Below are 27,483 nucleotides of genomic sequence, written 5' to 3'. Positions count from 1 at the left end.
ACACTATTGGGATGGAAGGAATAAAAAGTTTAATTCAGGAACAAAACATACATCTAGTCAACCCCTGGCAATCCTAGCATCATTAACCAATGTTGTGGAACCTTGTCCAGAACTCTTAGCAACCATAGAATCTTACATGTGTCATTTTCATTACTATTGCAACCAGAACATAACACACCCTGTTTCCATACACAAAAGAAAAAAGAAAATCCTAAACTACACAAAATATTTTACAATACAACTGAGATAATGATGCTATACAGGCAACAAATATACAAAATATTAATACAGAATAGAACGCATGAAATTACCTAAAAGTTTTGAACAATTATTAATACAGTCAAAAGAAATAAAAACATATAGGGCCTCATTACTGCTTCATCGGTCTTACTAAAAGACCGCCGAAGCCACGGGCACCACTATACCACCAGTGCTGGCGGTATATGTGGCTCCCTATTATGACTTTTCAGCTTGGCAGGCTGACGGAAACAGGGTTTCCGTCTGTGGCCCAGCGAAAAGTCACATCAACATTGCCAGAGGCAATGTTGATGTGCAGCGGCACCCGTCGCGCATTTCACTGCCCGAAATTCAGGCAGTAAAATGGGCGATGGGGCTGTGCCTGGGGGCCCCTGCACTGCCCATGCCAAGTGCATGGGCAGTGCAAGGGCCCCCAGGGGCACCCCGAGTCCCCCTTACTGCCAGCCTTTCCATGGACAGGCTGGCGGTTGGGGATTGTGTCAGTTGGGGGGGCCAGCGGTATGGCCGTGGCTAATGCACCACGGTCATAATTCACTGCCGGTACACTGCCAGCCTGTTGGAGGTGTTACCGCCAGTGTACCACCGGCCGCCAGGGCCGTAATGAGGCCCATAGTCAGTAAACTGGACAGGATTTTTTATTACCCTTTTCCCACACTACTCATGGGTGTCTGAAGAACCTCTTCCTTACTTTCACTTTTTCCCACTCTTGCATCCCAGTGTGCATGTTCTACCTTGACACACTTAGTAATCTTCTTAGAGTTCCAATTCTTTTGAGACCTATTTGGAGGGAGTAGGGGGAGATTTATTTAATTCTGAGTGAAAATTAGCAATTTTGAAGCATAGTTTGCGAGTTGAAGGGAGGAACGTCGTGAAAACCTTACCCATCCCAGCAAGTAATGGGAACAATAAAGGTGGTGAATCTTCAGAATCAAATGAAGTGCTAGAAGATGAGTACTGGAAGGTAATGAAGACTTTGGAGGACAACTGTGGGAAAAAAACAAGCATAATAGTTAAATGGCACAGGTTTTTTTTTCAAGGGCTCAGCAGCCTGGTGAAAGTGTGGAGCAGTGCATATCTGTTTAGAGAACGTTAGCAAGCATGTGTAAGTTTCAAACCTTGGAAGAGGAAATTGTGAGAGATCACTTTATAAATAGAACAAATTGTACTAAGACTCAAGAGAAACTTTTAGGGTAACAAATCCATTGTTCAATAAAACAATACACATAGGGCCTGATTCTAACTTTGGAGGACGGTGTTAAACCGTCCCAAAAGTGGCGGATATACCACCTACCGTATTACGAGTTCCATAGGATATAATGGACTCGTAATACGGTAGGTGGTATATCCGCCACTTTTGGGACGGTTTAACACCGTCCTCCAAAGTTAGAATCAGGCCCTTAGTTAGGCATATGGAGAACACTTCTAGATATGTGAAGGAGTTAAATGAAGCAAAAACAAGGGAAAAGCTAAAAACTGATAACGTTTATTTGGAAGAGAAAACAGTGAAGCTATTTGGTTCACTGAGAGACAATTGTGGCACCACGTTATCACACAAAGGGCAACCTGGTAAACGCCAGTGTTATTGATATAGAGGCCCTAGACATTTGGCCAAATCTGATTCTTGTCTTCTCATCAAGATAAAATGTTTTAAGTGCAAGAAGAATGGGTATTTCCCTAGGATGGGTAAACAAGAAACACATAATGACAACAGAAATGTAATTACAGTACAAGAAGGGGCGTACAGTTCCAGTTCAGGTTTGAATGAGAATTCATTGGAAAATAGCGAGGTAGAAATATTAACTGTTAAAGACTATAGTCACCGGGAGGATATTGTTGGCAATGTCAAAGGAGATTTATCATCCTCCTGAGTGCTCGTTAATAGTAAATTACAAGGGGATGTACATGTGCGCAGATTTGTGTGCTCCTTATACTATCATGGACCAAGCTATGTGGGATGGAATGTCCAATGCTAATCGTGTTACTCCTGATGTGCAACCGGAGGGTTACTGTGGTGCTAAAATATCTTTATTGGGTGTGTTTAAAGTCAAGTTGGAGTATAAGGGACAAGTGGCAGTTTCAAAGGTGTATTTGGTAGGAAAAGTGAAAGCTCTATTGGGATGGAAGTAACAAAAAGCTTTAGGCATAGTCTGAGAGCCTAATCATCCTGACCAAGTGTTTCTTACTGGAGACAAAGAAGTTGCTAATGGGGAGTTGTTGAGCAACAAATACCCCAATCTATTTGCCAGTCGATTGGGTTGTATAGGACAATTTGAACACAGAATTGTGTTGAAGAGAAACAGTTTTCCTAAGGTACATAAAGTCAGGAATGCACCATTGTCATTGTGGGGTCAATTGAAGGAAGATCTAGATCCTCTGTGTTATGCAGGCATGTTTGAACCTATAGATTCATCAGAGTGGTTAAGTCCTGTGGTGTTGGTGACCAAAGCAAATGGTAAACTCAGAATGTGTGTTGGCCTCCGGGACCTAAAGAGTGCATATGGGTAGACTGGCTTCTGCTCCCATGCATAAACAAAATGTTGATGAACATAAGAGATGCAAAATATTTTTTTCTCACTAGACTTTCCAGTGCTTATCATCAAGTGAAACTGCAAGCTGAGTCAAAATATCTCACATCATTCATTACTCCAGAAGGTACTTTTAAGTTTGCATGCATGTCGTTGGGGTTAGCTTCTACGTTGGCAGTGTTTTAGCTTGTAATGCCGGACATTTTCACAAGCAGCGACCTACATCTTGTATTTCCAGGATGACATCTTGGTGTGGGGACCTTACAAAACCAGACACAATGAAGTATTAAATACTATGGCCCTCATTACAACATTGGCGGTAAAAGCTGCTTACTGCCGTGCAGAAGACTGCCAACCCACCGCCGCGGCCGCGGAAATCCGCCACAGCTATTATGACCCACAGCTCAGAATCTACCAAAATTCAGACACCCACACAAGTCCGCCACACCAAAGGTCAGTGATAAACTGGCGAAAACAAAACCTCCACCATCACGCCAACAGAACTACGCCCACACTATCATGACACACAAATCCACGCTGTTGTCTTTCAACCGTGGTATTCCATTGGCGGTACACGCCGCTGCGCTCAAAATACACACACTTTTACAAAACACAGCCACAATGGACAATTCGAAATACACACATCTGATACACATACACACACCACTCCCGCACACCCAATACAATATAAAACAAACACCCACATCACCCACAAACCCTTACAACCAGAATCACTGAGAGAAGGCCAGAGAGAGACACCACAAACAACTACCAAGCATCCACAGGCACACAATGCCATCACCCACAGAACTTCCACGCACTTCACACAACACACCACTAAATATCACCCCACTTATCACTACACACACCACCCCATACATCACCCACACCACCCCATGGCACGGCAAAGACACCCCAGGTTCTCTGAGAAGGAGCTCAGGGTCATGGTGGAGGAAATCGTCCGGGTAGAGCCACAGCTATTCGAAGCACAGGTGCAGCACACCTCCATAGCTAGGAAGATGGAGCTATGGCGAAGAATAGTGGACAGGGTCAACACAGTGGGACAGCACCCACGAAATAGAGATGACATCAGGAAGAGGTGGAATGACCTACGGAGGGAAGGTGCGTCCCGTGGTCCCAAGACACCACCTTACGGTTCAGCGGACTGGCGGCAGACCCCCACCTCCTCTCCCACAACTAACAACATGGGAGGAACAGGTCTTGGCGATTCTGCATCCTGAGGGCCTCGCATGAGTAGATGGAGGAATGGACTCTGGTAAGTCAAATCATAACTATTACATCCCCACCCTACCTGCATACTATCACATACCCCCACCCTCGCCCTCACCCCCTTCACTCCAACTCCTCACAAATGTCCCAAAATCACAAACCACACATCCCAACACCAAGCCCTGCATGCAACAACAAAGCATGGACACCCATCACCAATGCATGGCCACTGTACATACCCATACACCCGTCTAAACCACCATCACACAAGGTCCCACACAGGAATGCATGCACTGGGGTACACGGTCACCCACCTATTGCACACCATAGCACACACAGATTTAATAAACATACTTTTATACCCCTGCAGGACCCCTACCCAACGTCACTGGACAGGAGGGTCCACACATGTCCACACAACCAACAGAAGAGGCCCACAATGATGACAGCAGCTCTGTCCAACTGGATCTAAATGACCAGCCTGCCCCATCGGGGACCTCGGGACAGTCGGTTACCCTCACACAGTCACAGGCCACCACAGAGCTTCCCCCCTCTGGAAACACCAGCACAGCACCCACCCAGCGGGCCCATACCTCTGTCCCCAGGACATGTCAATCAGCAGTGTGTCCACCACTACAGGGAACCCAGGCTAACCCACCACCCCAACAACAACAGGGACCTGGGGGCAGTGGTAGTGGGCACACCGTTCAGGGGACAGAGGCCCAGGGAAACAGGGGAACTAGGAGGGCTGCTGTGCGACAGGGGGAGGACAGGCCAAGGGAACCCACTCTCCCCGAGTCCCTCTCCAACATTATGGGAGCCTACCACCACTCCCAGGAGACAATGGCAACGGTACTGGCCAAGTTTCAGGAGACCCAGCGCCTGCAGGAGGAACAGTATTTGGGCATCAGGGAGGAACTCAGATCCATCAATTCCACCCTGGGCACCATCGTCTGGGTGCTGAAGGAAGTACTCAACACCAGGAGCAACACTGTGGCACAACAAGGGGCCCCTGACACTAGCCTGGATGATGAACTGCCCACCACCTCTGCCGGCGCTAGTTGACAGGACGCCCCGCCACAGGACCACCCCACCAGTACTCCACCCCCTGCAGAGGGAGATCCGCCCAGCAAACGGTCCCTGAGATCCAGGACAAAGACAGAGAACGAATCCAAGACCCCCGCCAAGAAATGAGACCACTCTGATTGTCATCCTTTTGTCCCACTTTGTAACCCTGTCCATCCTCAAACTGCCCCAGCTCCACTTCCTATGCTCATTTGTGCAATGCACCTGTGAGACTAATAGACTGGACTCTGCCATGGACATTCCTCCACCATCACCCCTCACCATTTTACAACCCCCTCCAATATTGAGCACTTAAATAAACACCCTTGAAGTACAAAACAATCTGGAGTCAGTCTGTGATTTCAAAATAGTGTATTAGCAATTACAGTGTTAAAATGCTCTTTCAAATGTAATGTCAACATACCTATGTCACGCAGCTCTAGTCCATGAGGAAACACAGCAGATGTCACACAGTGGGACCGACATCTGTGAAATCTTAAGGGAAAGTGACAACTCATTGACCATACACTGGGTGAAAACGACAGACAGTAGAGAGGTAGTAGTGTTAAAGTACATGTAGTCTGCAGGGTTGTATTCTTACCTGTGTCTCACTGGAAGTATTGCAGGATCACAGAGGTCCTGTTGTCAATGTCCTCTTCTTCTGCTTCCTCGTTTTCACTGTCCACAGGCTCCACAGCTGCAACACCACCGCCATCTGGACCATCCTCCTGCAGAAAAGGCACCTGTCGTCGCAAAGCTAAGTTGTGAAGCATACAGCAGGCCACGATGATCTGGCACACCTTCTTTGGTGAGTAGAATAGGGATCCACCTGTCATATGGAGGCACCTGAACCTAGCCTTCAGGAGGCCGAAGGTCAGCTCTATAATCCTCCTAGTTCGCCCATGGGCCTCATTGTAGCATTCCTCCGCCCTTTTCCTGGGATTCCTCACTGGGGTCAGTAGCCATGACAGGTTGGGGTAACCAGAGTCACCTGCAAATGGTGAGGGACAACTGTTAGACACCTACTAACCTGTAGGGATATCCCCAGACCCAGACAACCATTCCCACTGAATTGCTTCCAGGTGCTCACCTAATAGCCACACACGGTGCCTCTGGAGTTGACCCATCACATAAGGGATGCTGCTATTCCGCAGCATGTAAGCATCATGCACTGAGCCAGGGAATTTGGCATTCACATGGGAGATGTACTGGTCTGCCAAACACACCATCTGCACATTTATGGAATGATAACTCTTCCGGTTTCTGTACACCTGTTCAATCCTGCAGGGGGTACCAAAGCCACATGTGTCCCATCAATGGCACCTATGATGTTGGGGATAAGTCCCAGGGCATAAAAGTCACCTTTCACTGTAGGCAAATTCTCCACCTGAGCGTAAACGATGTAGCTCCGCATGTGTTTCAGCAGGGCAGACAACACTCTGGACAACACGTTGGAAAACATAGGCTTGGACATCCCTGATGCTATGGCCACTGTTGTTTGAAATTACCCACTTGAAGGAAATAGAGTACTGACAGCACCTGCACTTGAGGGGGGATTCCTGTGGGATGGCGGATAGCTGACATCAGGTCTGGATCCAACTGGGCACACAGTTCCAGGATTGTGGCACGGTCAAGCCTGTAGGTGATGATCACATGTCTTTGCTCCATTGTCGACAGGTCCACCAACGGTCTGTACACCGGAGGATGCCGCCATTACCTCACATGTCCCAGGGGATGGTGCCTATGAAGGACAACAGCGAGCACAGAGTCAACCAACTCAGAGGTACGTACCCACAGCTTACACAGAATCATAATCCAAAATTTGGCCTGTATGAATGTTGAGGCAAGGCCTCGGTATGTGTGACGCAGTGAAAATTTAAGCCATGTGGGCCCTTGAAATGGCGGCTGCCTGACCAGTAAAGTGGGACAATGGGATGTGATGTAACTGCGCTGGTGTTGTACACCGTCGTGTAAGGCGGTCGAAGACCGCGGCGCAATTCTGCATTGGTTAACATTGGACCCTATGGGTCCGAGGAGCCAATGATGATGTACGCCGGCGGTGACAGTACCACCGCCGCAGACGTGACCGCCATTTTCTATCTGTTGAATCACTCGATACCTGATCTTCAACAGGAGAGGACCTACACTGCAAGTGCTGCTGTGACCTCGGTCTGGAAGAGACAATGGCTTATGCATCTGGGGAAAGGGCCACTGCCTTCACATCAAAGGAGTTGGAGAAACTCTTGGATGGGGTCCTCCCCCAGTACAGGCTACTCTACGGTCCTCCAGACAAACAGGTAAGTACACTGGGAGCATGCTGTATTGGCTATGCCTGTGTGGAGTGGGGTGGATGAAAGATGGGGGGGGGGAGATTGAGGCGTGCATGAAACAACAGTGAGTGCATGTGCCACATGGCAAGGGTAGGGATGGGGGCCAATGACTGTGACGGTGCAGTTGGTAATAACTTTTCTTTTCCCCATGTACAATTCATGTAGGTCAGCGCCCACTAGAAAAAGGATATTTGGCGTGCCATCGCCAAGGAAGTCCGGACCCTGGGGGTCCACCACAGACGGAGCACCCATTGCCGTAAGAGATGGGAGGACATTTGCTGCTGGAGCAAGAAGACGGCGGAGGCCCAGCTGGGGATGGCCTCCCAACTTTGGAGGGGTGCCCATCGCACCATGACTCCCCTGATGTGTGAGATCCTTGCGGTGGCGTACCCAGAATTGGATGGGCGCTTGAGGGCATCACAGCAGCCACAAGGGGGTGAGTACACTCTCATTCTGCTGATTTTTCGCGCAGTGGAGGTGTCTGGGTGGGGGAGGTGGGCTGTGGGTTTCCCTAGGCCAGGGCAAGTGTGCTAGTTAGGTCCCCTTGTTCTGGCAGACCCTGTGGCACCCCACCCCACCCCACCTGTGTACACTTCCAAGTTCACCTAGTCAGGCTTCTGTTTCATCCATGTGTGCATATGTTGGCCCTAGCCTTGTAGGCCATGTCCCAGGGATTGAACAGTGGAGCCCAAGTGCACGGCTAGGCTTCTGTGCAGGAGGCTTCTGTGTCTGTTGTGTCCGCCAACGGTAGCGGTAATGCATGCACTCAACATGTCTTTCTTCTGTTGTCCCCCCCCCTTTTTGTGGTCTCCCTGTTCTTGTGTGCATTAGCATCATCAGGCAGAGGAGCAGTGGCACCGGAGCAGGAGGGAGCTGCATCCCACATGGCCCTGGAGGGCGAGACTACGGACTTGAAGTTCACCAGTGAAATGGAGGGCGAGGGGAGCTCCACGGCGGGGACAGGAGCTGACACCAGTGACACGGACTAGTCCTCTGATGGGAGCTCTCTTGTGGTGGCGGCAACATCTGTGCCCCCGCATCTACAGGTACAGCCACCACCCCCCTACCAGCACCGCCCTCACAGCAGCCCCTCAGCCTTTGTCACGTGCCCGCTCACCCAGGAGGGTGGGCATCACCATCACCCCAGGCACCTCAGGCTCTGCCCCAGTCACCTCTGCTAGCCTCAGTGAGGAGGCCATTGACCTCCTCAGGTCCCTCACTGTTGGGCAGTCTACCATTTTTACCATTTTGAATGCCATCCAGGGTGTAGAAAGGCAGTTGCAACAAACAAATGCATTCCTGGAGGGCATTCATTCTGGTCAGGCGGCCCTTCAGCGAGCTTTTCAGACTCTGGCCTCCACCCAGACCCAATCCCCTCTACCTCAGCCTATCCCAAGCACACCTTCAGACCACCATGCATACACCTCAACACACAAGAGAAGCTCAGGCAAACATAAGCACCACAGGCACTCACGCAAGCATCACACACATGCAGACACACCAACATCCACTGCCTCCTCTATGTCCCCCTCCTCCTCGTCTCTCTCCTCCCTCCCAGTCTCGTCTCCACTCACACCTGCATGCACTACATCTACAGCCACTACTTCCATGACCAGCACACACACCATCACACCCCGCTCATGTGCAGTCACCACACCCACTACCATTCACTGCCTCCACTGTGTCCTCTCCCAGTGTGTCTGTGAGGCCCCCTCCCAAAATACACAAACGCAGGCACACACCCACCCAACAGCCATCCACCTCACGACAGCCTCCATCCCATGCACCTTCACCCAAAGTCACCAAACGTACACCTCCTACAACCTCTTCCTCCACTCCCAAACCCCCTCCAGCTACCCGTCCCAGTGTTCCCAAGAAACTTTTCCTGGCCAACCTTGACTTCTTTCCCTCACCTCCCCCACCACGTCAGTCTCCTAGGGCCCGACTCTCCAGGACCCAACCTAGCACCTCAGCCACAACATCTCCGGGACCAGTGGTGCCTGTAGTCACCGGAATCTGGAGTGCACCGGCCACCAGGGCAGCCAGTGTGGCATGAAGCCACAGCACGGACAGTCCCCCACCTGTCAAGCATCAAACGTAGGCCAGTGCCCGGCGGGAGAGGGGGAAGACTCCAGCCACCAAAGCCGCTCCCAGGGGTACAGGTGGGAGTGTGGAGTCAGCTACGACACCTTCCAAGGTGGGGAAGGCCCACAAGAAAGTCAGCAAGTCTGACCACCATCATCCCTGCTGCCCAGGAGGCCACCGCGACCCGCCCAGCCACCCAGGAGGCCACCGCCAGCACCAGCCCCGCTGCCCAGGAGGCCACTGCCATCATCCCCGCTACCCAGGAGGCTACCGCCATCATCCTCGCTGCCCAGGCGGTCACCGCCAGCACCAGCCCCGGTGCCCAGGAGGCCACCAGCATCATCTCCGCTGCCCAGGAGGCCACCGCCAGCACCAGCCCTGCTGCCCAGGAGGCCACCGCTAGCACCAGCCCTGCTGCCCAGGAGGCCATCCCCAGCACCAGCCCTGCTGCCCAGGAGGCCACCGCCAGCACCAGTCCCACTGCCCAGGAGGCCATCACCATCATCCCCGCTGCCCAGGAGGCCACCGCCAGCACCAGCCCTGCTGCCCAGGACAGGACCGCCAGCACCAGCCCTGCTGGGCCAGACAGGACCACCAGCACCAGCCCCGCTGGGCCAGACATGACCGCCAACACCAGCCCTGCTGCACAGGACAGGACCGCCAGCACCAGTCCTGCTGCCCAGGACAGGACCGCCAGCACCAGCCCTGCTGCCCAGGACAAGACCTCCAGCACCAGCCCCGCTGGGCCAGACATGACCACCACCAGCTGAGTCACTGCAAAGGACCCCTCCGCCACAAGCACCGCTGAACAGGGCACCGCTGCCACAAGCACCGCTGAACAGGGCACTGCCGCAACAAGCACGCTGAACAGGGCACTGCCGCCACCACAGGGCACCGCCGCAACAAGCACTGCTGAACAGGGCACCGCCGCAACAAGCACCGCTGAACAGGGCACCGCCACCACAAACACCGCTGAACAGGGCACCGCTGCCACAAGCACAGCTGAACAGGGCACTTCCGCCTCAAGCACCGCTGAACGGGGCACCGCCGCAACAACCACTGCTGCCAATGACACCACCGCAACAAGCACTGCTGGCCCATGAGCGCCAAGGGCACTGACGCTACTGAGTCCGTCACAAGCAGGATGAAGCACTCTGGGCACAAAGACCCCTCCAGAACCAGTGGAGTATCACATCCACTACCTCGGTCCTTGGCAGGATGAAGCACTCTGGGCTCAATGCCCCCTCCAGAACCAGTGGAGTATCACATCCATTACCTCTGTCCTTGGCAGGATGAAGCACTCTGGGCACAAAGCCCCCTCCAGAACCAGTGGAGACAACCATCCACTACCTCTGTCCTTGGCAAGTTGAAGCAGTCTGGGCACAATGCCCCCTCCAGAACCAGTGGAGACTGTTATGCGCTTGAGAGACTGTGGCTTTGCACTCCCCAGGATGGAACAGTGGGCAAACCACCCACTGTAGTGACTTGAGAGACTGTGGCTTTGCACTCCCCAGGATTGCACAGTGGGCAAACCACCCACCGTAGAGACTTGAGAGACTGTGGCTTTGCACTCCCCAGGATGGAACAGTGGGCAACCCACCCACTGTAGAGACTTGAGAGACTGTGGCTTTGCACTCCCCAGGATGGAACTGTGGGCATGTGGCCCCCTCGTGGATTTGGCGTTGTGCACTCAACCGGCTGAGGTGCCCCCCTTTCCCTTCCCCCTGAAGTGCCTGTTTTATTGCTATCTGATGCCCCTGCAATGTTCTCTCCATCATTTTCGGGGATTGAGTGTGGGCCTCGCCCATACCGTGTGGGCCCAGTGTTCACGGACTTTAATGGAGCACTACCTGGACTACTCTTCTTGGTGTATATTTTGTTTACAGTATATATCTATATATGTATTTTTGCGTACTGGATTTTAATATATTACAATGGTTACACTCATTTCCTTTCGTCCTTGCGTTCTTCCCGTGGGGGTTTGGGGGGTGTAACTGTTATGTATCATGCTGTATTAGTGTGGGTGTTGTCTTGGGTGATGGTGGGGGTGGGGATGTTGCGTGTTGCGTGTTGCGTGTGTGTGTCAATCTCTTTTCCCTCCCCCCTCCCCTGTGTCATAGGTGCAGTACACACCCTGGTCTGCGCCGCCGGCGTTCGTGCTTCTGGTAGAGGAGCAAGAAGATAAGGGCTGGCAGGATGTGGAGTTCGGGTCCATGGCATCCGGATTCCTCGTGGGGTGTGTAGAGGTGAGCGTTTTCCCTTCGAAGTCCTGTTTCCGCCGTGTTTTTGTTTGCGGTGAATCCGCCCCGGAAAAGGTGGCGGATTGGTAGGTTGTGATACTGTGGGCGGTACATTGTCTTCCGCCTGTCTGTTGGTGGTGACCACCAAGCTGTTTGTTTGTACCGCCGTGGCGGTTGGAGTGTTAAAGTGGCTGTCTTTGTTGGCGGTTTCTGCCACGGTCGTAATTCCATTTTTTTTCCACCGTCCTGTTGACGGTCTTACTGCCGCCTTAACACCGACCGCCAGGGTTGTATTGACCACCTATGTTGCTTATGCTTGAAAAAGCTGGACTAACTTTAAACAAAGAAAAATGTAAGATATGTGTTCAGGAAGTAGAATACTCAGGGCATAATTTGTCGAATGATGGAATTCGGCCTAAACTAAAGTTGAGGAAAGCAATTGAGAAAGCACCTCCACCGATGAACAGGGAACAACTTCAATCTTTTTTGAGTCTGGCTGAACATTATTCAAAATTTGTGTAATGATTTTTTGATGGAGTGTACGTGTTGCAAGTGCTAATGAAGAAGGGAGTACAATAGGACTGGACCAAGGAATGTCAGTATGCTTTTGAGCACATTAAAAGACCATTGTTCAAGTAGTCCTCTTGAAACTGATTAATCCTCCAGACAATGTTTCCTGAGGGGGGAGGCTCTGTGGTGGCTTGTGAAAGTGTCAGGGGAACCGACTGTCCCGAGGTCCCAGATGGGCTGGTCTGGTCATCATGATCTAGGCGTGCAGAGCTGCTGTCATCACTGTGGGCCTCTTCTGTGGGGGGACTGGATATGTCTGGCACCTCCTGTACGGTGACGTTGGGTAGGGGTCCTGTTGGGGTGTAAATGTATAATTATTGTATCTGTGTGTGCCATTGTGTGCAATGGGTGGTTGACCCTCTACTCCAGTGCTTGCATTATTGGTTGGTCCTTGTGTGATTTTTGATTTTGGGGCATAAGTGAGTCCCTGTACTGGACATGCTTTGGTGATGGGTGTCCATGGATTGGTGTTACATGCAGGGCTTGGTTTTGGGATGTGTGGGTTGTGTTGGTGGGGTATCTGTGGGTTGTTGGGGTGATGGGTGTGCGGGTAAGGGTGGGACTATGTGATGGCATGAAGGTGGGGTGGGGGATAAGGTAGTAAACATTTGCCTTACCAGAGTCCAGTCCTCCTGCTACTCCTGCGAGGCCCTCAGGATGCAGTATTGCCAAGACTTGTTCCTCCCATGTTGTTCGTTGTGGGGGATGAGGTGGAGGTCCACCGCCAGTCCTCTGTACAGCAATCTGGTGTCTGGAGACCACCGAACGCACCATCCCCTGTAGGTCGTTCCACCTCTTTCTGATGTCATCCCATGTTCTTGGATGCTGTCCCACTGCGTTGACCCTGTCGACAATTCTGCGCCATAGCTCCATCTTCCTTGCAATGGAGGTCTCCTGCACCTGTGATCCGAATAGCTGTGGCTCTACTCGGATGATTTCCTCCACCATGACTCTGAGCTCCTCCTCAGAAAACCTGGGGTGTCGTTGAGGTGCCATGATGTGGTGTGGGTGATGTGTGAGGTGGTGTCTGTTGTGATGAGTGAGGGGCTGTGTTGGTGTGTGTTGTTTGAGGTGCGTGGATGATGTGTAAGTGATGGTGTTGTGTGTCTGTGGATGCTGGTGTTGTTTTAGTTAGTGTCTCTCTCTGGCCTGCTTTCAAATTTCTTGTAGTAAGGGTTTGTGGGTGTAGGAGGTTGGCCTTACACAGAATTACAATAGGTTGCAATAGACAAGCATAGGTATAGGGGCAACACAAACCATATACTCCAAAAGTGGAATGCGAATCACGATTGGACCCCAGATGTGAGCTTGTAGAGGGTCGCTGGGGCTGTATGAAAACAGTGAGGGTTACCAAAATACTCCACCCCAAGACCCTGAAAAGTAGGAGTAAAGTGCACCTACTACCCCCAGAGAGCAGGACTGGAGTCCACACAAAGTTACAAAAGGGGGTCCCATGACGTCGGAGGACAACTCAGAAGGTTGTGCACTGCAGGACGGAGTGCTGGGGACCCAGGCTAGGCTGTGCACTAAGGAAATCCTGGAAGAGTGCACAGGAGCCAGAGCAGCTGCACATCACGCTGTACACAGCTTTGCAGTCTAGCGTGGGGAGGCAAGGACTTACCTCCACCAAACTTGGACTGAAGAGTCACTGGACTGTGGGAGTCACTTGGACAGAGTTGCTGTGTAGCAGGGACCACGCTCGTCAGGATGAGAGGGGACCCAGAGGACCAGTGTGCAGTCTTTTGGTGCCTGCGTTAGCAGGGGGAAGATTCCGTCGACCCACAGGAGATTTCTTCAGAGCTTCTGGTGCAGGAGAAGGCAGGCCACCCCAGAGCGTGCACCACCTGGAAACAGTAGAGAAAGCCGGCAGGATTAGGTGCTACAATGTTGCTGGTAGTCGTCTTGCTACTTTGTTGCGTTTTTGCAGGTGTCCTGGAGCAGTCAGCGGTCGATCCTTGGTAGAAGGTGAAGAGGGAGATGCAGAGGAACTCTGGTGAGCTCTTGCATTCGTTATCTGAAGAATTCCCCAAAGCAGAGACCCTAAATAGCCAGAAAAGGGGTTTTGGCTACAAGATAGGAGGATTGGCTACCAAGAGAGGTAAGAGCCTATCAGAAGGAGCCTCTGATGTCACCTGCTGGCACTGGCCACTCAGAGCAGTCCAGTGTGCCCCCAACACCTCTGTTTCCAAGATGGCAGAGGTCTGGGACACACCGGAGGAGCTATGGGCACCTCCCCTGGGAGGTACTGGTCAGGGGAGTGGTCACTCCCCTTTCCTTTGTCCAGTTTCGTGCCAGAGCAGGGCTGGGGGATCCCTGAATTGGTGTAGACTGGCTTAGGATACTCCTCCCCAGCCCTTCACACCTATTTCCGAAGGGAGAGGGTGTAACACCCTCTCTCAGAGGAAATCCTTTGTTCTGCCTTCCTGGGCCAGGGCTGTCTGGACCCCAGGAGGGCAGAAACCTATCTGAGGGGTTGGCAGCAGCTGCAGTGGAGACCCCGGAAAGGCAGTTTGGCAGTACCCGGGTTCTGTGCTAGAGAATGGTATTGGGATGAATATTCCATGATCTTAGACATGTTACATGGCCATGTTCGGAGATACCATTGTGACGATATACATAGGTAGTGACCTATGTATAGTGCACGCATTTAATGGTGTCCCCGCACTCACAAATCCAGGGAATTCGCCCTGAACGATGTGGGGGCACCTTGGCTAGTGCCAGGGTGCCTACACACTAAGTAACTTTGCACCCAACCTTCACCAGGTGAAGGTTAGACATATAGGTGACCTATAAGTTACTTATGTCCAGTGGTAAATGGCTGTGAAATAACGTGGACGTTATTTCACGCAGGCTGTAGTGGCAGGCCCGTGTAAGAATTGTCAGAGCTCCCTATGGGTGGCAAAAGAAATGCTGCAGCCCATAGGGATCTCCTGGAACCCCAATACGCTGGGTACCTCAGTACCATATATAAGGGAATTATATGGGTGTACCAGTATGCCAATGTGAATTGGTAAATGTAGTCACTAGCCTGTTAGTGACAAATTTGGAAAGCAGAGAGAACATAACCTTAGTGAGACAGTTAGGCATCACACAGGGAACACATACAGGGCACATACTATGAGCACTGGGGCCCTGCCTGGCAGGGTCCCAGTGACACAAGGACTCAAACAACATACATACAGTGAAATATGGGGGTAACATGCAAGGCAAAATTGTACTTCCTACACAACCCCTCCCAACCGAAGGACAATAAGACTAGCCATGACCTAATGAGTCTTCATTGTCTAAGTGGAAATATCTGGAGAGTCCATCTGCACTGGAGTGGGTACTGCCAGGTCTATGTTCCACTGTATAGTCCATTCCCTGTAGAGATATGGACCACCTCATGAATTTAGGGTTTTCACCTTTCATTTGTTTTAGCCAAAGTAGAGGTTTGTGGTCTGTTTGAACAATAAAGTGAGTGCCAAACAGGTATGGTCTCAACTTTTTCAGTGCCCAGACCACAGCAAAGGACTCCCTCTCTATGGCAGACCAACGCTTTTCTCTAGGGTTCAACCTTCTGCTGATAAAAGCAACTGGTTGATCCTGGCCCTCAGAATTCAGTTGTGATAAGACTGCCCCTACTCCTAATTCAGATGAATCAGTTTGAACAATGAATTTCTTGGAGTAACATGGGCTTTTTAGGACAGGTGCAGAGCACATGGCCTGTTTGAGCTCCTCAAAAGCTTTCTGACAGCTAGCTGTCCATAATACCATTTTAGGCATTTTCTTATTTGTGAGATCATTAAGGACGGCTGCTATGGAGCCATAATTTTTAATGAATCTCCTGGAATACCCTGTGAGGCCTAAAAAGGCTCTCACCTGGATCTGAGTTGTAGGGGGGTACCCAATCCATGATTGTCTGGATTTTCCCCAGCAGTGGTGCAATCTGTTCTCCACCAACCAGGTGTCCCAGACAAACCACCTTACCCTGCCCTATCTGGCACTTTGAGGCCTTGATAGTGAGGCCTGCCTTTTCCAGGGCCTCCAAAACTTTCCAAAGGTGGACCAGGTGCTCATCCCAGGTGGAGCTAAAGAAATCAATATCATCAAGATATGCTACACTGAAAGCCTCCAACCCTTGCAGGACTGTGTTCACCAACCTCTGAAAAGTGGCAGCTGCATTTTTCAAACCAAAGGGCATCAATGTAAATTGGTAGTGCCCTCCTATAGTTGAAAATGCAGTCTTGGGTTTAGCCTCTTCTGCCAATTTTATCTGCCAATGCCCTACAGTCAAATCCAAAGTGCTAAGATACTTGGCAGATGCCAGTGTGTCAATGAGCTCATCTTCCCTAGGTATAGGGTGAACATCAGTTTTTGTTACCTGACTGAGACCTCTGTAGTCTACACAAAACCTCATCTCCCTCTTTCCATCTTTGGTGTTAGGTTTTGGTACAATCACCACTGGGCTAGCCCATGGGCTTTCAGAAGGCTCCATCACTCCTAGATCCAACATTATCTGCACATCTTGTTTAATGCAGTCTCTGACATGGTCAGGCTGCCTATAAATCTTACTTTTGACAGGCAAGCTGTCTCCAGTATCAATTGTGTGTTCACACCAGGATGTTGTACCTGGCACAATTGAGAAGAGGTCAGAAAATTGTCCAAGGAGATTGATGCAGTTGTCTTTCTGTTCTGCAGTCAGACAATCTGCCAAAACTACTCCCTCCACTAAGGCATCTGCTTCAGTGGTGGAAAAGAGATCAGGGAGAGGGTCACTCTCTTCGTCCTGTCCCTCATATTTTGCCATGAGCAGGGTGAGATCAGCCATGTCATAGTAGGGTTTCAGGCGGTTGACATGAATCACCCTGAGGGGACTCCTGGCAGTGCCTGGGTCTACCAAATAAGTAACCTCACCCTTTTTCTCAACAATTAGATGGGGTCCACTCCATTTGTCCTGGAGTTCTCTTGGGGCCACAAGCTCCAATACCCACACCTTCTGTCCTGGCTGGTACTGGATCAGAACAGCCTTCGGGTCATGCCATTGCTTTTGCAGCTCCTGGCTGGCCTGAAGGCTTTTACTGGCCTTTTTCATGTACTCAGCCATTCTGGATCTTAGGCCAAGTACATAATCCACTATGCCCTGTTTGGGAGCTTTTAAAGGTTGTTCCCAACCCTCCTTCACAAGAGTGAGTAGACCTCTTACAGGTGTCCAAAGAGGAGTTCAAAGGGGCTGAAGCCCACTCCTTTCTGGGGTACCTCCCTATAAGCAAAAAGGAGGCAAGGTAACAGGACATCCCATCTCCTTCTGAGTTTTTCAGGGAGTCCCATTATCATACCTTTGAGAGTTTTATTAAACCTCTCTACCAGTCCATTAGTCTGTGGATGGTAAGGAGTGGTGAACTTGTAGGTAACACCGCACTCCTTCCACATTGCTTTCAAGTATGCAGACATGAAGTTGCTACCCCTGTCTGATACTACGTCTTTAGGAAAACCCGCCCTGGAAAAGATTCCCAGGAGGGCTTTTGCCACTGCAGAAGCTGTAGTGGTGCTTAGAGGAATTGCTTCAGGATATCTTGTGGCATGGTCCACCACCACCAAGATAAACCTATTGCCTGAAGCAGTAGGAGGGTCAAGGGGGGCAACTATGTCAACTCCTACCCTTTCAAAGGCCACCCCAACCACTGGAAGTGGGATTAGAGGGGCCTTTGGAGTGCAACCAGTCTTGCCACTGGCTTGGCAGGTCACACAAGACTTGGAAAAATCTTTAGTGTCCTCTGACATCCTAGGCCAGTGAAACAAGGGGACAAGTCTTTCCCATGTTTTGATCTGGCCCAAATGCCCAGCCAAAGGAATGTCATGTGCAAGACTTAGGAGGAACTCTCTGTACTGCAGGGGAATGACCAATCTCTTGGCTATCCCAGGTTTTGGGCCCCTTGCCTCTGTGTACAAGAGGTTGTCCTCCCAGTAAACTCTATGGGTGTCAGTGACATCCCCATTTTGCTGTTTGAAAGCTTGCTGTCTGAGACCCTCCAATATGGGACAGGTTTGCAGTGCCACACTCAGCTCTTCCCTGGCAGGCCCCCCTCCACCCAAAAGCCCAGCAGTGCCTGCTGCCAGCTCATCTGGTGAAGGTTCTGCACAGGGAGGAAAGTCCTCTTCCTCAGAAGTGGAATCATCTGTAGAGGGAGGGATCGTGGGTAGGGATTTACTCTTGATACCCCTAGCTTTAGGGAGCACTTGGTCCATTGTTCCAGGATCAAACTTACCCTGTCGTTTTTGCTTTTTGGCCTGAGCCCTGGTTGAAGCAAAAATATGCCCAGGAATGCCCAGCATTGTTGCATGACCCTCCAACTCCACTTCTGCCCAAGCTGATGTCTCTAAATCGTTCCCTAGTAGACAGTCTACAGGTAAATCTGAGGCAACCACAACTTTCTTTTGACCAGTAACCCCACCCCCCCCAGTTGAGATTCACAACAGCCATGGGGTGGCTAAGAGTGTTGTTATGAGTGTCTGTCACTTGGTACTGCTGACCAAGTAGGTGTTGTTCAGGGTGGACCAGTTTCTCTATTACCATGGTAACACTGGCACCTGTGTCCCTGTAGGCCTGAACCTCAACACAATTTATTAGGGGAACCTGCTTGTACTTATCCATATTAAGGGGACAAGCAACTAACGTAGCCAAATCAATGGCACCTTCAGAGATTAAAACAGCCTCTGTGGTCTCCCTAACAAGACCAACGCCAACTACATTGCCAATAGTGAGCCCAGCTACACCCTTGGATTGGCTATTTGTAGGTTTCCCACCACCACTGCTATTACTAGGGGCACTCGAATTTGCAGCAGGGGTTGTGGTAGTGGGAGGTCTGGTGTTTTTATTTGGACAACTGGAATCAGTTGCCCAATGGCCTTTGACTTTACACAAATAACTCCAAGGCTTTATAGGTTGATTGTTGGAGGAGGATTTGCACCCACCACCCCCAGAGGATTTTTGTGGGCCTGATGAAGACTCAGTATTTTTACCTTTGTCCCCACCCTTGTCAGAAGACTTACCATCCTTCTTCTTGACATCCTTGTCACCTCCTGTATGAACTTTTCTGTACACCCTTGTTCTGACCCACTTGTCTGCCTTCTTTCCCAATTCTTGGGGAGAGGTCAGATCCGAGTCCAGTAGGTATTGGTGCAACAAGTCAGATACACAGGTATTGAGAATATGCTCTCTCAGAGTAAGATTATACAGGCTTTCATAGTCAGATACCTTACTGCCATGTAACCATCCTTCTGAGGCCTTCACTGAACAGTCCACAAAATCTGTCCAGTCTTGAGAGGACTCTTTTCTGGTGTCTCTGAACTTAATGCTGTATTGTCCAGTGGTTAAGCCAAATCCATCCAAGAGTGCATCCTTCAATACTGTGTAATTGTTAGCTTCACTTTCTCTAACAGTAAGGAGCCTATCCCTACCCTTTCCAGTGAAAGATAGCCACAAAATAGCAGCCCACTGCCCTTGAGGGACCAACTTTACCATACAGGCCTTCTCAAGTGCAGTAAACCACTTGTTGATGTCATCCCCCTTGTTGTAAGGGGGGAGTATCTTGTGCAGATTCCTGGAATCATGCTCTCTAACAGGATTACTATCAGGAATACTGCTGCTGCCACAATGGGGTCCTAACCCCAACCTCTTTATTTCCTTCTCAATGTCTAGGGATTCCCTATCTAAGGCCACCTGTTGCTGTTTAACCCTCAATGTTTTGAGTTCCCTTTCTAACATGTTATCCTCATAATGCTTTGACACAGAAGACAAATTGGAAACTTCAGAGGGGGACCTGTCACTATCTGTCTGGACCCTGGTAACCTGGCCTCTAGGAATAAAGGATGCCCTACTGTGATGGGACCCTCCATTACTACCAGCATTACTAGGTGTCCTGCTAGGGGGCAGACCCTTGTCAGAACCCGTCCCAGCTTCCTCAAGGAGTTCCTCTGAGTCAGACTGGGAAGCTTCTATTAATCTCTCATTGGATGGACCAGACTGGTTCTGGTCATTCACCATAAGCATGTTATACAGAAACTCTTTTGTAGGGTTCTTTCCTATAACTAAACCTCTATCTAAGCAGAGACTTCTTAAGCTCTTGTAATTCAAAATGTCATAAGTAGCATTGACAGTTTTGGGACCAGAATCTACCACAGACATGATAGCAAAAGGTTTAGAGATAGTGAGAAGAGAGAAAAAGTTTTAGAACTTTTTAAAGTACAGCGAACACAACTTTTTCTAACTTTTAGAAAACTTTTAGAAGTTTTAGGAAACTTTTCAGAACTTTGCAAAAAGTCTTAGAGAAGAAAAGCAAACTTTTCTGGTTAAGTGTACATACACTGGACTGTTTGGTATGTGATACTCTTATGAAAAGTACAAAATGACAAAGTGGTAAGTAGTTACATGTACTTATCCCACCGCTGCACAACCAATGTAGGAGACTGGCCTGGCTTGTCGTGGGTACCAGAGGTACTTACACCTTGTGCCAAGTCCAGTTATCCCTTATTAGTGTAGAAGAGGTCTTTCTAGCAGCTTAGGCTGATAGAAGGTAGCTATGGCAAAGCAGCTTAGGCTGAACTAGGAGACATGTAAAGCTCCTACTATACCCCTTATATCATATGCACATTATCATAAGAAAACAATACACAGAGTTACTAAAAATAAAGGTACTTTATTTTTATGACAATATGCCAAAAGTATCTCAGTAAGAAGGTAAGTAATGTACACAAGTTATATGTACACAAACCAAAATTAGGTAAGTATGAGCAAGAAAAGTAATGCAAACAGTGTAGAATTACAATAGGTTGCAATAGGCAAGCATAGGTATGGGGCAACACAAACCATATACTCCAAAAGTGGAATGCGAATCACGATTGGACCCCAGACCTATGTGAGCTTGTAGAGGGTCGCTGGGACTGTAAGAAAACAGTGAGGGTTACCAAAATACCCCACCCCAAGACCCTGAAAAGTAGGAGTAAAGTGCACCTACTACCCCCAGAAAGCACAATAGTAGTGAGAGGGGGATTCTGCAGGAAGAACAAACACCAGCAGTGCACTGACAATGGATTTCCGGACCTGAGGACCTGCAAGGCAAGGGGACCAAGTCCAGTAGTCGTGACAGTGTCCATGGGGAGCAGGAGCCCAGGTAACCCCGGATGAAGGTGCAAGGAAGCTGCCTCCGGATGGAAGAAGCTTGGAGTTCTGCAAGAAAGAAGAGGAATAGGAACTTCTCCTTTGGAAGACAAATGTCCCACGTTGCAATGAAGCTTGCAGAGGTGTTCCCATGCAGAAATACTGCAAACAAGCCTTGCTAGCTGCAAGGGTTGCGGAAAAGGTTTTTGGGTGCTGCTGATGACCAGGAAGGACCAGGATGTCGCCTTTTGAAAGAGGAGACAGAGGGGGCACTCAGCAACTCAGAGAGCCCTCACAGAGAAGGCAGCACCTGCAGAAGTAACCCAACAGGCACTTAGAAGAAGAGTGAACCGGAGCCCATGCAAAGTTACAAAAGGGGGTCTCACGACGTCGGAGGACCACTCAGAAGGTTGTGCACTGTAGGATAGAGTGCTGGGGACCCAGGCTAGGCTGTGCACTAAGGAAATCCTGGAAGAGTGCACAGGAGCCAGAGCAGCTGCAAATCACGCTGTACACAGCTTTGCAGTCTAGCGTGGGGAGGCAAGGACTTACCTCCACCAAACTTGGACTGAAGAGTCACTGGACTGTGGGAGTCACTTGGACAGAGTTGTTGTGTTCCAGGGACCATGCTCGTCAGGATGAGAGGGGACCCAGAGGACCAGTGATGCAGTCTTTTGGTGCCTGCGTTAGCAGGGGGAAGATTCTGTCGACCCACAGGAGATTTCTTCAGAGCTTCTGGTGCAGGGGAAGTAAGGCTACTCCCCGAGCATGCACCACCTGGAATCAGTCGAGAAAGCCGGGAGGGAGATGCAGAGGAACTCTGGTGAGCTCTTGCATTCATTATCTGAAGAATTCCCCAAAGCAGAGACCCTAATAGCCAGAAAAGGAGGTTTTTGCTACCGAGATAGGAGGATTGGCTGCCAAGAGAGGTAAGAGCCTATCAGAAGGAGCCTCTGATGTCACCTGCTGGCACTGGCCACTCAGAGCAGTCCAGTTTGCCCCCAACACCTCTGTTTCCAAGATGGCAGAGGTCTGGGACACACTGGAGGAGCTCTGGGCACCTCTCCTGGGAGGTACTAGTCAGGGGAGTGGTCATTCTCCTTTCTTTTGTCCAGTTTTGCACCAGAGCAGGGCTGGGGGGATCCCTGAACCGGTGTAGACTGGCTTATGCAGAGATGGGCACCCTTTTTGTGCCCATCAAAGCATTTCCAGAGACTGGGGGAGGCTACACCCTCTCTCAGAGGAAAACCTTTGTTCTGCCTTCCTGGACCAGGGCTGCCTGGATCCCAGGAGGGCAGAAACCTGTCTGAGGGGTTGGCAGCAGCAGCAGCTGCAGTGGAGACCCCGGAAAGGCAGTTTGGCAGTACCCGGGTTCTGTGCTAGAGACCCGGGGGATCATGGAATTGTCCCCCCAATACCAGAATGGTATTGGGGTGACAATTCCATGATCTTAGACATGTTCCATGGCCCTGTTCGGAGTTACCATTGTGACGCTATACATAGGTAGTGACCTATGTATAGTGCACGCGTGTAATGTGTCCCCGCACTCACAAATCTACCTTTGCACCCAACCTTCACCAGGTGAAGGTTAGACATATAGGTGACTTATAAGTTACTTATGTGCAGTGGTAAATGGCTGTGAAATAACGTGGATGTTATTTCATGCAGGCTGCAGTAGCAGGCCTGTGTAAGAATTGTCAGAGCTCCCTATGGGTGGCAAAAGAAATGCTGCAGCCCATAGGGATCTCCTGGAACCCCAATATCCTGGGTACTTCAGTACCATATACAAGGGAAATATATGGGTGTACCAGTATGCCAATGTGAATTGGTAAACTAAGTCACTAGCCTGTTAGTGACAAATTTGGAAAGCAGAGAGAGCATAACCACTGAGGTTCTGGTTAGCAGAGCCTCAGTGAGACAGTTAGGCATCACACAGGGAACACATACAGGGCACATACTATGAGCACTGGGGTCCTGCCTGGCAGGGCCCCAGTGACACAAGAACTAAAACAACATACATACAGTGAAATATGGGGGTAACATGCCAGGCAAGATGGTACTTTCCTACAGTGCGTAATGTGGGTGTGTGTTTTATAGTGTTGTGGTGTATGGGTGTGGTGTGTGTATGTGTATCAGGTATGTGTATTTTGAATTGTCCAATGTGGTTGTGTTTTGTATATGTGTGTGTATTTTGAGCGAGGCGGTGTGTACCGCCAATGGATTACCGCGGTTGAAAGACCGCTGGGTTGATTTGTGGGTCATGATAGTGTGGGCATATTCTTGTTGTCGTGACATTGTTGGTTTTGTTATCACCAGTTTACTGACCTTTGGTGTGGGTGTCTCTATTGTGGCGGATTCTGGCCTGTGGGTCGTAATACCTGTAGCAAAATTCCATGGCTGCAGCAGTATGTTGGCGGTCTTCTGCACGGCGGTAAGCGGGATTTACCACCAGGGTTGTAATGAGGGCCTGTATGTTTTGATTTTTTTTTACTTTATTAAGGAATGTTAATCATTTTTAGGTACGTTCAGCGTTATATTCTGTATTCATTTATTGTACTTTTGTTGCCTATACGGAGCCAATATCACATTAGATGTGTTGTAGAATATTTTGTGTAGCACTGCAGGGTTGAAATATTTTTTTTCTTTTGTGTATGGAAAGGCGGTGTGCTATGTTCTGACTGTAATATTAATAAACATGGCATATGTCAGATTCTGTGGTCGCTAAGAGTTGTGGACAAAATTCCAGAACATTGGTATATGATGCTGGGATCAACCAGGAGTTGCCTCGATGTATATTTTGTTCCTCAATAAAACTCTTATACTCATCTTCACTTGAGCGAGCTTCATTGGCTTTTTTGGGTCCTTAAGAAGAAACTGCCAGAATGGATGAGATCTGACTGTTGTCTTGTGTCACAACGTGGGGAACTATATCGGGACAACGTAGTGTGGTGGCGTTACTTAGGAGACCTTGAGGAATGAGCTTGAAGGACCTAATTTGTGAGTTCATACAGTCCCAGACTAAGCTAATGTTTGCAGGCTCTTTAAATAAGATTTGAGATTATGATGAGCGTAATGAGATTATGTTTATTTACACTTGACAAATTGTTCAAAAACATTAGGTAGGATCTGACATGTTGATTAGGAAACCGTGATGCAGGTAGATTTTAGAATTTCATGAGTTTGAGAAGAGAAATATGGACAAAAAGGTTTTGCAATGATGTTTGTTACGCAGTATAAAACTCATGGGAGGAATTTTGAGAATGCATGGTGTACAAAATTTGGGGAAGACATACTGTCCTGTAGTGATACATGTCATTGGCCCCTAGGACTCTTGGTCATGAGCCCTGATGAAGTGGAAATGGTATTCCTACCTTCTGTGTGAAGTATGCCTCCCTTAATAATTAATAATTTAAGAATCCATAGGCATGGAATATCAGGAGTTTAAAATACATATTTCCTATTTGCAGAAACATGCTGGTGACCATACCATTTCAAAGCACAGTTTTTAAGAATGACGTATAACAGTAATATGCCATATTAACAACTGAGGTACATTTTGTTTTTCTGTCTTTTAACAGAGATTTCCCAGTGATAATATGTAACTCTGGTTTGAGTATCATTTTAAATTAACATACAAATATGAATTTGGAACTATGGATGTTCTTAATGACTTACTATGAAAACAGCATAATGGATAACTGAATTGGTTGTTTGGGGGGGGGCTTTTTTGATAAATGAAGTGTAATCCAAACATGAAGTAAGTGGTGGAAGAACAATATGTACAGATCATAGGATTGTTTTTATATGTTGTATTTAAAAGTTTTTATTAGGAAGAAAAGGCCACAAGAATCATTTTTTAAAATTCTTCTATCATCTAAGGACAATGCATATGATGGGACTTTTTGTAACAATGGATGTGTGAATGAATCCATGGTGATGTGTTCTGGAAGGGGAAGTTGTTTTGTCGGATTTCCCAGATCTGTTTGCACCGAAGGGGGGGTTTGTGATTGTATATGGTTATTGTGATAGGAGCATTTTATCTTTACATTGCCTTGCCCATTCATACTAAAACAATCATTGTGTTCCCCTTTACATGGCCTTGCCAGCTCTGTCACACAGATACAAAAGATGAATCCTAATGATAAATGTGAATTTCAATTAAGGGATCTCTTTTCAAAGTCCAACACTATTACACGTAGTAAGCGGCCATTCGTGGGAAGACAGAGGGCCTGATGGATAAATTAATTAAACCTGAGAGGTTTAAAAAACAGGAGCTTGCCAAATGCTGGCACCCTTAGGAAGTATTTAGAAATAAGAGGATCCAGAGGGGGTTACTTTGAGGTTTTGGATGGATATCTTTTGGAGGAATGGGAGGAAAGACTATATATGACATCATATTAACTTATGGATATTTTGATCAGAAATTTTTAGAGGAAACTAAAAGGGTTGAGTGAACAGCGCCCTTGGGAAGTAAATTAAGGCCCAACAAGCCAACAGCTAAGAACTATGACATTTTTAAAAATTGGGTTGTCTGGTTACCAGCTACATCTTGTGTAGAAAAAGCTGCAAAAAGTACAGAGATATTAACATGATTATGAGGAGAGAATAATCTTTACCTTTGTACTTAAATATGTAGACATTAATATCAAGTTGGGGATGGAGGTATCGGGCAAAGTAAACAATACCCTTATATCTACAGGTAGTACTTCTATTGAGAGTGACCCTGGAGAGGGTACACTCACTAATTAATCTCTGAAAAAAAAACTCCACTTTCTAGTACCAGAAGGGGAGGAAAAAAGCATAAGAACAGTGGCACAAACAAGGCAACAGAAAAAGAAGGGACAATCCAAAGAACATGCAATAATAGGGGTAATATCCAAATAAAAGGTAAGGGTTTAAGCACAATGAATGATCCTTCTGTCAAAGAACTAAATGCTGTCAATTTATCCTCGAGAAAATTACTAGACAATGAGATTAAGGGCCTGACAAAGGCTTCTAAATTCTGTTCTATCATTCTTGTTGATTTTGTGGAAATACATGTGGATTTGTTCACATATTTTAAGATGAGTGAGAATAAAGGAACATTTCAGAATGGATAGAATGTGTGATCTCCCACAGATTTATAAAAAGTGCCCATCTGAATATACCATTGCAGATTTATGGGGATGATGCAAATATTGAGCGAGATATGCAGAAGGTAGCCTCCAGAACAGGTATTGAGGAGGACTCTACCATAGACAATGGGATGAGACTGAAATCCAAATTTAGACCACCAGAATCCATACATTGGAACATAGAGGAGTTTTCCAGTAAAGTGAGTATGGATTTACATAAACCTAAAGATTTGCATTCGCGTAATAATAAGTGTAAACATACCTCAAATGTCACCAAGAAGGAACGGGTATTCTCAAAAGCTTCTCAAAATAACCAATCCATCGTCATACATGAGGCAGACAAAGGTGGCAACATAGTCATCATGAACAAGACTGATTATGTGAAAGAAATATCAAGACAACTACAGGAGGGTAATAAGTATGAAAGATTAAGGCAGAATTCAATTCCATCCATTACGAAAAATATCAATACTAAACTTAGTGAATGGAAAGAGTGTGGCCTCATCATCAGATTCTGAGTACACCTTTTTGAAGGTTTGTAGTCCCAGATATCCATGCATTTATCTCTTACCTAAAATTCATAAGGCAGGTGCTTTCCTGACTTGCAGACCTATGATTTCAGGGAATGCCAATCTACCTACGGATAACATAACACAGTTTGTGGACATGTATCTACAACCATTGTTGTAGAACTTCCCATCTTATATATAGGATAGCAAGGACCTGTTAGGCAAAATGAATGATTTTGAGTAGGATGATGAGCATTTGATGTATGTCACCTTTGATGTAACAAGTCTATATACATGTATTGGGCATGATTCTTGCATGAAAACATTGAAATATTTTTTATATGCTAGGAGTGCCACTTATTTGGAACAGACACAGATGCTCTAGGATATGGCACATATTTTCTTGGCCCATAATGTT

Source organism: Pleurodeles waltl, chromosome 10, assembly GCF_031143425.1.
Source record: "Pleurodeles waltl isolate 20211129_DDA chromosome 10, aPleWal1.hap1.20221129, whole genome shotgun sequence".
NCBI lineage: Eukaryota > Metazoa > Chordata > Amphibia > Caudata > Salamandridae > Pleurodeles > Pleurodeles waltl.
Note: the sequence above shows the minus strand (reverse complement) of the source record.